Here is an 8472-nt window from a genome sequence, read left to right on the forward strand (position 1 = left end):
TGTACCTTTGACCTTGTCTCCTCTGTCTTTAGCATTGTATCCAGTACACATAACCCTTCATCCATAGCTCCATTTCTTATCTTCTATTCCGTATCATTATCCCTGTACACAAATGCTGTATCAGGTATAATTAGCCCTGTACCATTAACCCTGCACCCTGTAGCAACAGCCCCGTGCCAATAACCGCATACCCTTAAACTGGTATCTATAACCATGCATCTTTAGCCCTAGAGGCCTGGCCATGTACTCTTTGCCCTTTGCTCAATCCCCCTAACCCTCCACCCGTAGCGGTATCCCTGCATCCTTAGCTCTGCGCCCACAACCCTATTTAATAACCCTGCATATTCAACCCTGCACCTATAACCTTTACCATTATTCTTGTATCCTCTCCCTCAATATTGTTCTTGTATGCATAGCCCTTTAAACGTAACCCTGTTCCCAGCAGCAGTGCTCACCCATCTCTCACTTCTCACCCTCCATCACGGTGCTAGCCCTATGCTCCTAGACAAGATTAGAGCGCATCTCTAGCTCCTCATGCACAACACAAAACGTTTTCCACAGAGGATTACATAACTGTCATGATTTGCCGCTGTCAAACCATTTAAGTGAGGAGGAAGAGGAACAATTACCCCCTTTCGTTTCCCCTGTTCTTTGCTTTCAGTCACCACGAGAGGCCCAACATCTGGAAGTCGACGGCCCCTTTAACACAGACTGTTTATACGACGACGTCATAACCCATGTGGAGGGATCACATGCCTTTCCGGCGGAGGAGCCCCCCAGCGCGGGGATACTTGAGCTGCGACCAGAAACTGAAGAGGGCACAGCCTACGGAGAAGACGCCTCGGGGGTAACGAAGGAGTCGGAGAAGAGTCACCCGCCCATCTACTACCGAGTCCGCGTCTCTACGCAGGACCGCTGGAGACGGAAGCTGTGGAGCCTGCTGGAACACAGCGGAACTGGAGGTACCGACGAGAGCGGGTACCAACGCCAGAACAGGAGGCTTCAAGACCAAAGAGGGAGCCAGACCCATTCCGGCACTACGAGACCGCCAGCCGTGTACTTGGGGGTGCGTGGCTCCCGAAGAAGGTACGTGCAAGAGTACGTGGGTGGTTTGCTAAAATGGACCGCTCCTAAGGAAGTCCAAAGTGGGGTGGGGGAGGGACAGGACCAACGTTAACGGGAAGAGTGTTCTAATGTGATTAGAACATTAGAACCCACTGGGTGACGGTACGGGTGTTCTCCCCTCACTCCCCCTCCCCATTGGAACTTCATAGAGAAAGGACACATTTCTAAAACGTTCTTTTCTTTCTCCATTTTATTTTGGCTTCCTGACCATGAGCGCTGTGCACATACCCTTCCCTGACGCTAAGGAGAAGAGGAAAAATTCCTGAGGGACTGACAACCCGTAACCGCCCAGAAAAGAAAGGAACCAAGACTCAGACCAATTAGTTAGAAAAAACGATAATTTCAATAAAGTCCTCTCTAAAACCTTAAAACTTCTCTGGCCTCCATGTGTACAACGACACATGGTGTCAGAAGTGGGATTTTCCATTAGATAAGTCAGGATGGAGAACCTAGTGCAGCAACTCATTGTCGGCCAAGGGAAGTTGGAGTGGGCATCATCTCAAGCTGATAGGGAGTTGTTCAGTACCTCTATAAACCAACAACTAGAGAGCCTGTATAGAATATCCGACCGTCCGGATGTCTTTGCCAAATCATTGCCCACGAGTCAGTGGAGTCATACAACTTATCCAACAGTACCCTTACAGAAATACAGTGAGGGGGAAGACCCTGACTCTTTTCTATTAAACTTTGAAAGAGCAGCTCGAGCTTCTGGCTGGCCTGAGAATAAATGGCCCTTCTTCCTGGCTCCCTTGCTGACCGGGGAGGCCCAGGAAGCATATCAAGCTGCTAATCCCTTGGGTACCACGACCTATGAGGAAATAAAGGGGGTCATACTAGACCATTTGGGACTTGACTCCGAAGCCTATAGAACACGCTTTAGAAGGGAAACAGGCAAACCAGGAGACACTCCCAAGACGCTGTTCCTTAAGTTGAAGGCAGCTTCTGATAAGTGGTTAAAACCACAAGAACATAGCAAGGAGGAAATTATGAACATGATTTACCATGAGCAATTTCTAGAGGCTTTACCATATGCCACACAGAGGTGGTTGAAGCAACACACCAGTCTCAGTCTGGAACAAACTATTGAAATGGCGACCACCTACTCTCGGGCCCAACCCCGTAGTCCTCTCTGGGAAACCGAGAACAAACAAAAACATGGATTAGGAAAACAGGAGAACAAAAATTCCAAAGGAATACCCGAGACTAACAAAACAAGGCTGTACAAATCCGACACACTGACGGGAAAGGGTCCTCAGTGTTTTAAGTGCGGTACATGGGGACACATCGCACGTTTATGTCCCTCAAAAAAACAAACAGAAGAACCTATGTAAATCAACTACTTGCCCCGTCATGTCTTGTATACCGAAGAATTCGGCACCGGATTTTATGTAAGTTTAGTCCTTGATGGGGTTTGTGTTCGATCCCTCCTTGATTCCGGATGTCGTCAATCAGTCATTCAGGCACATCTCATTAGAGCTAGTGACATTCTCCCCCAGCATCTTATTCCCATTAGGTGTGTACATGGGGATGTTAAAATGTATCCAGCGGCCCGGATAAATCTACGTCTACCGGACAATCGGGTCCTAGAAGCCATTTTAGGCGTTCTCCCCTGCTTACCTTAGAAACTGATCCTGGGAACAGACCACCCAGAATTTATGGAATTGCTCTGTACCAAACTCCAGAGGACACCGAGTAAACCCGTACTCCTTAGTCAGGCCCCTTGGCAGGGTGATAGAAGTTTCAGATTTGCCCAGAAAAATGACCCTTTGTTACAAGCCGCTTGGCAACAAGCTACTCCACAAGCCCTTTCCTATCCAGGGTTTATCATAGATAAAGGCCTTCTTTATAGAGTAGGTTCAGCAACCGCCAATAGACAACTACTGGTACCCACCAGTTTCAGGGAGCCGGTTATGTTTTTTGCTCAAAGTCATCTGGTCGCCGCCCATGTTGGGGCACAAAAAACCAGTCAGGCCGTTTTAGACCATTTCTATTGGCCGGGTATCCATGCACATGTCACTAAGTATTGTCAGGAATGCGAAGTATGCCAGGGAAAAAATACGTACCACCCCCCAGTAATCCCCCTACAACCTCTACCCATTATAGGCAAGCCATTCAGTCGAGTGGGAATGGATCTTATAGGTCCATTACCTAAATCCAGGAGGGGTAATCAATATGCCCTTGTAATCATTGCTATGTTACCCGGTTCCGGAAGCATTTCCCCTCAGAACTCCCAACACTTCCTCTATATGCGAAAAACTGATTGAACTTTTTTCTAGAGTCGGATTTCCAGATGAAATCCTGATGGATCAAGGTACCCCATTCGTTTCAGAGTTAATGAAGCAAGTCTGTAAGAGTATAGACATTTCGCAAATCAGAACCTCCGTATATCACCCGCAAACGGATGGTCTCTGCAAACGTTATAATGGTACCATTAAGCTCACCCTAAAAAAGATGACGGCAGAAGGATCTGACTGGGATGCGCTTTTGCCCTTGGCATTGTTTGTGATCCGTTGTCAAAAGCAGAGTAGCCTTGGTTGTTCTCCTTTTTGAACTCCTTTTTCGGTCGCCAACCACGGACCCTCCTGGAAATGACACAGGAAGCCTGGGAAAAAGAAACACCTGAAGAGACCCAGGCCCTGTTGGATTATTCCAAAGGATTGAGGTCCTGGTTGGCCAAGTTAAGAGAGTTTGCTCATACCAACCTTGAGAAGGCACAAAGGCGACAACAGGTCTTCTATGATAAGGGTAAGAAGTGGCGCCACTAACAAGTACATAATTGAGTCCTAGTCCTCCTCCCTGCAGTCATATCCAAAGCCAGAACAGAGTGGAAGGGGCCATATGAAATCGTTAAAAAAAATTGTCCTAACCACATATCGGTTACAACTATCTCAAACCAAAACACAAATATTCCACATCAATCTGTCGCGGATCCAGCAATTCCACGGGAGCGAAGATGAATAATCCACACCCTTCTAGAAAATAATACTTGGAGGACCAATACTAAGACGTGCTCACAAGTAATTATTCCCCAAAAGTGTGGGGAAAAACCAAAGAGTGACCACCACTCTTCCCCAGATGATGTAATTGAGGTTTTCTGAAATGAATTGGTCAGGAAGGTCTTGTACTGTAGGGAAAAAAGGGGTACCATAACATGTATTACTTCCACTTATAGAGACTTCTAAGCACACTGATAGCAATCAAAATAGGGTCTCTCTACTCAACAATCCTCACGTCGTCCTCTAAATTGAACCTCCTCCTGCGGCACCCCCCAACACGCAGGGGATACAACCACGAGTGTAGGCAGAGGAATATAATAGCGAGGCAGTGTTCATTTAGAATGTGAAGTTTGGAAAATGAATTTAGGGAATGAAGACAGACAAAAACACATAAGGTATCCGTGAGCGTAAGTTATGAGTGTTCTAAGCTCAGGGAATTAACGGTGTGACCCAAATAGAGTGCAGGAAAGAATAAGGAAGCAGTAGGTCTGTCTGGCTCTGAGGGCACGAGAGCGGAATAGTGGAGACGCGTTGTCCGGCTTCCAAGCTCGAGCGGAACAACCACGTACTCCTCAGGGCAAAAAAGAACCAATATAACTGTCTGGCTTTGGGGGCGAGAAAGCGGAACAGTGGAGACGTGTTGTCCGGCTTCCAGACTCGAGCGGAACAACGACGTACTCCTCAGGGGAAATATAACAAGGCTCTCGGGCAACAACGGGCTGAACAGGGGCATGCCCGCCAAGAGCGACACAAAACAAATGCTGAGAACGCGGCGTGTCACTCCGCAGCCAGCAGGAGCGAACCACACTTCGTGCACGTTCCAGGATACGGGAGCGGCACTGGAAAACCGGAATATGAACCCGTAACAGGAGTTAGAACAAGGCAGGACACCCAAAACGCCAGAACAGGAACAGGGAATGTTTTAGAAAGGGGGACGTGGTCTTCACCAAGGGATCAGTAAACCAAGCAAAGGCGTCATGGTGTAGGCGGGTTTTGTAAGGCTTCTCAGGGAGCGTCTCCAAATTACTACATGGGAAAGGTCTAAGGGACATAAGGGAATGTCTCAGATTTACTGGTTAAATGAAGAAGAGGAGACGCTATTTTGCAATATCAGGGCTAGTCTCTATGACACTAAATCCGTGTCCTAACACAATCTGCTTAAAAAGTGGTATGGGGACCCTCCTACTAAAGTATACCTAGCAGACACCAACCTCTCGATACCACCACCATCGAGGCTCTTGATATCAATCCCGAACTACAGGAAGGCCAAAATGAAGCACTACAATCCCTAGTGGCTTCCTTTTACCCTATCTTTTCTGATACGCCAGGCCAAACCCACCTAGTTCAACATTCAATCACTTCCATACCTGGGAGGGTTGTTAGACAACGCCCATATCGCATTCCTGCGGCTCGAAGAGCCATGATATAGACCGAGATCCAAAACATGCTCAAAGCGGGAATCATACGCCCTTCGAAAAGTGACTGGTCGTCCCCAATAGTCCTCGTGCCCAAGCCGGGCGGTTCAGTGAGGTTCTGTATAGACTTTAGATCAGTTAATTCCATCACCCAGTTCAATTCCTACCCCTTGCCAAGAGTGGATGAACTGATCGAACAGCTGAGGGAGGCCAAATATATAACAACCTTAGACTTGACCAAAGGGTACTGGCAAGTTCCTCTCTTCTCCCCAGGACCAACATAAAACTGCCTTTTCTACACCTTCCAGTCTATACAAATTCACTGTCCTCCTGTTCGGTCTACATGGAGCACCTGCCACTTTTCAACGGCTGATGGACGTAGTTTTGAAATCACATCGGGGTTATTCGTCTGCTTATTTGGACGATATCATTATATGCAGCCCTACTTGGGAACAACACCTCCACCACTGTCAGGCTGTATTTGAGGCCCTATCAAAAGGCCGGGCTCCATATTAATTCAAAAAAATCTAAGTTGGCCTATCATAAGGTCGGTTATCTGGGCTACCTTCTAGGGGACGGTATAATCGAACCCCAACAAGAGAAAATTAGGGCAATCACAAACACTTCGTTCCCCACGACAAAAAAAGAGGTCAGAGCTTTCCTTGGCCTGTTAGGCTATTATAGGCGGTTTATCCCTCAGATAGCAGCCCCCTTTGCTGACCTTCTCAAAAAGGGAACTAAAGAGACAGCCTTGAAGTCCCCTGATGCAAACACCCTCCAAGCCTTCAGAGAATTAAAGACGGCTATTACATCCAGTCCTGTTCTGATCTCCCCTGACTTCACACGTCCCTTCCTTCTCCTGACCGACGCTTCTGAAATAGGATTAGGGGCAGTATTATCTCAGCAAGACAGGGAGGGTAACGAGAGGCCGATGGCTTTCATCAGTCGCAAACTATTCCCGCGAGAAAAGAACTACGCAATCAATGAGAAAGAGTGCCCCACATTGAAGTGGGCCATTGAAAAACTGTCCTATTATTTGGGAGGCGCTCCTTTTTTTTCTCTACACTGACTATGCTCCCTTCCAGTGATTGGCTCGTAGCAAGGGCAATAATGCCAGGATGCTCCGCTGGTTCCTCGCGTTACAACCCTATTCCTTTGAAGTCAGACATAGGAAAGGCTGCAACAATGCCAATGCTGACTTCTGTCACGAGTGCCACAGTTCCCCAAACATGAACTGTCAAGGGTGGTGGGGGGGGGGGGGGGGGGAGGGAATGTGTCATGATTTGCCGCTGTCAAACCATTTGAGTGAGGAGGAAGAGGAACAATTACCCCCTTTTTGTTTCCCCTGTTCTTTGCTTTCAGTCACCACGAGAGGCCCAACATCTGGAAGTCGACGGCCCCTTTAACACAGACTGTTTATACGATGACGTCGTAACCCATGTGAAGGGATCACATGCCTTTCCAGGGGAGGAGCCCCCCAGCGCGGGGACTCTTGAGCCGCGACCAGAAACTGAAGAGGGCGCAGCCTACGGGAGAAGACACCTCGGGGGAAACAAAGGAGTCGGAGAAGAGTCACCCGCCCATGTACTACCGAGTCCGCGTCTCTACGCTGGGCCACTGGAGACGGAAGCTGTGGAGCCTACCGGAACACCGCGGAACTGGAGGTACCGACGAGAGCGGGTACCAACGCCAGAACAGGAGGCTTCAAGACCTGAGAGGGAGCCAGACCCATTCCGGCACTACGAGACCACCAGCCGCGTACCTGGGGGTGCGTGGCTCCCAGTGGTACGTGCAAGAGTACGTGGGTGGTTTTGCTAAAATGGACCGCTCCTAAGGAAGTCCAAAGTGGGGTGGGGGAGGGACAGGACCAACGTTAACGGGAAGAGTGTTCTAATGTGATTAGAACATTAGAACCCACTGGGTGACGGTACGGGTGTTCTCCCCTCACTCCCCCTCCCCATTGGAACTTCATAGAGAGAGGACACATTTCTAAAACGTTCTTTTCTTTCTCCATTTTATTTTGGCTTCCTGACCATGAGCGCTGTGCACATACCCTTCCCTTACGCTAAGGAGAAGAGGAAAAATTCCAGAGAGACTGACCACCCGTAACCGCCCAGAAATGGAAGGAACCAAGACTCAGACCAATTAGTTGGAAAAAACAATAATTTCAATAAAGTCCTCTCTAAAGCCTTAAAATTTCTCTGGCCTCCATGTGTACAACGACAATAACAAATACTGTTAATCATGCGCAATCTGGCAGATAATTGAGAAGACGACTTTGCCAATGCTTAAAACTCCTCTGCATGCACTCCCCCAGAATGTGGTAGGCTACCTGCCTGGATGTGTGCTTCTACATTCTCCATCGCAGTATGAAGAAGAGCTGTATACATGCTAAAACTCATAGGTTGCGTAGTAATGGGGAAAGTCAAATTAGCTAGAACTTTGTGATCCAGTCATCCACAAGGCCAGAGAGCTCAACCAATCAACACAAAATAGTCTCTGTGACAGGAAGAAAACAAATACGTATCACGGTACAGCACCCACATGCAGCTACTTATCAATGAAACTCGATGTCAGAAAGACTTCAACATTTCTTATATCCAATTTTAGTTTAAATAGTGTCTTTTGTTATGATTGATTCAAGAAAAAGTGGTTCTGTCGGGTAAACCTGTAATTATTTCAACATACAATGCATGTAATCCATCAGTTTGTACTCTCAACACACACAAGAACAAAAACCAAAACTATAAAATAATGCTCAATTCTTTATCAGAATTACTCCATTCTGTAATGAGCTAACAGTTTATATCAAAAAATGAAATTGAATTATACATCAAATACAATTTAGTGACATTTGTGCATAGTGAAACGGTGAATAAGTGCACAATATATACAATGACCAAGAATTGTTTTGTCTAAAATCATATGTACAAGGG

At 47.3% G+C, this 8472-nt stretch overlaps 1 long non-coding RNA gene across 1 annotated transcript; it reads left to right on the plus strand.

Annotated features, from left to right (window-relative positions):
- The first annotated feature begins 673 nt into the window (after positions 1–673).
- Positions 674–7732, plus strand: LOC144782985 (uncharacterized). The gene is made up of 2 exons (XR_013601348.1): positions 674–1086; positions 6899–7732. It is a non-coding gene; the product is annotated as an uncharacterized LOC144782985 (long non-coding RNA).
- The last annotated feature ends 740 nt before the right edge of the window (positions 7733–8472 follow it).

Source organism: Lissotriton helveticus, chromosome 9 (genome assembly GCF_964261635.1).
Source record: "Lissotriton helveticus chromosome 9, aLisHel1.1, whole genome shotgun sequence".
NCBI lineage: Eukaryota > Metazoa > Chordata > Amphibia > Caudata > Salamandridae > Lissotriton > Lissotriton helveticus.